Genomic DNA, 1693 nt, shown 5'->3' with positions numbered 1-1693 from the left:
AATGTACATAAAAATGGAAAGGATAGTATAGTGAGTACCCATATACCTTTCACCTAAATTTACTAATCACTAATATTTTGGTATATTTGCTTTACTTCTCTAAAATATATATATATAAATATATATACATATATATTTATATATATACTCTCTCAAAAGTGTGTGTGTGTGTGTGTGTGTAGTTTCTTTTCTAAAACATTTGAAGGTAAGCTGCAGAGAACATTATACCTTGCCACTGTATCAGTTAACTTTTATTTTATTAGAAACTTTATTTTCCATCAACTTCATTTCCATTTTGTTTGCCTTTGTAGAAGAACAGCTTAAGACTACTCAGTGGTTGTTCCTGCCCATTCAGTGACCTGAGCAGTGGAAGCTGCAGACCGGTCTTCACTGGCAAGCTCAACATCCCAGTCTTCAGTGGGGAACTGCTGAACAGGCACAGAGGCACCTGCACGCCTTCAGACCAGTCTGAACTTCTGGGTGAGTAGCGATGAACTTAGGAGCTGGAGCAGTCCATTCACCTAGAAATTCCTCCTTGGTCACAGCCTTTTCAGTGTTGGCCTGCTCTTCCTTTTCAATCTCTTCAGGATCCCATTAGAAGTAGAGCTAAGGTATGACCTCCTATGTGTATTCATGGGAAATGGTACCTTGCATGCGCAGAACTTTCTGGGCCAGCATCCACCACATCAGACCCACTGAGTGAGCTCCCTTGCTGTTGCATGGGATGACAGTGTCCATGTAGCACAGAGGAGAGTCTGTGTTACACAGAGCAGTAGTAGGCAGGTCAACATAAGATGCCTCTGTGAGAGGCTGGTGGTCAGCCCTGGGATCAGTAACCACCAGAAGTCTTGGCTCCTGGAAGGCTGCCTGGATCTGGGTGGCGAAGTGGCCAGCAATAGGAGTGGTTCTAACAGAAGCAGCAAACTTCAGCACAGCTCACTGGCCAGTATTCCTGAATGATATGACACTGACATCAGCTGGGCTTTCAATGGCAGTAATGGCTTGAGCTGCCAGCAGAAGCTTCTCCCAGGTTCCCTTCAGATTTATGTTGTAGATACCATCACTTTTCCTTCTGTAGATGTACTATTCCATTTGGAAGTCAAGGTTGGTGCCACCTTAGTGAGTTCCTGCTGCAAGTAATTTGAGGACATCCTTCTCCTTCATTTATAGGACATCCAGGGCCCCAGACATTGTGAAAGTTTCCCTTTAACTTACAACAGGAACACAAAACAACACCACACGGACCCCTCCCTGGGTAGCGCAAAAGGCTGTATCAGTTAACTTTTACTATAAATCACCTGGCGTTTTAAAATAACCATTTATTTTTTTGCAATTCTGTGGGCTGGCACTTTGAATAGGGCTTAGCTGTGGTGTTTTTTCTCTGCTCCATGTGGGTTTGTCTGGGCTCAGTCCCACATTTGTGATCAGTTCGCAGGTTGGCTACAGAATAGCTGGTTCTTGATGCCTTTATTCCCATATCTGGCAGTTAACTGGGGCCTCAGTTCTCCTCTAAGTGGCCTTTCTTTCTCCCGTAGGTCACACTAGTCTCCTTTCATGGCAGTGTCAGGGCAGGGTTCCAAGAGGAAGAGAGCAGAAGCTGCAACATCTCTTGAAGCTGAAGCTCAGAAGTCACACAGCATTACTTCTACCATATTCTGTTGGTCAAAATAAGCTAAAGACTGGCTGAGAATCA

The 1693-nt window shown here is 44.2% G+C and overlaps 1 pseudogene; it reads right to left on the bottom strand.

Annotated features, from left to right (window-relative positions):
• Positions 1-312: 312 nt before the first annotated feature.
• LOC102902313 lies at positions 313-1191 on the bottom strand (annotated as a pseudogene).
• Between the last annotated feature and the right edge of the window lie 502 nt (positions 1192-1693).

The sequence above is a fragment of the Felis catus genome, chromosome C2 (genome assembly GCF_018350175.1).
Source record: "Felis catus isolate Fca126 chromosome C2, F.catus_Fca126_mat1.0, whole genome shotgun sequence".
Lineage (NCBI taxonomy): Eukaryota > Metazoa > Chordata > Mammalia > Carnivora > Felidae > Felis > Felis catus.
This window is presented reverse-complemented; position numbering and strand designations above follow the sequence as displayed.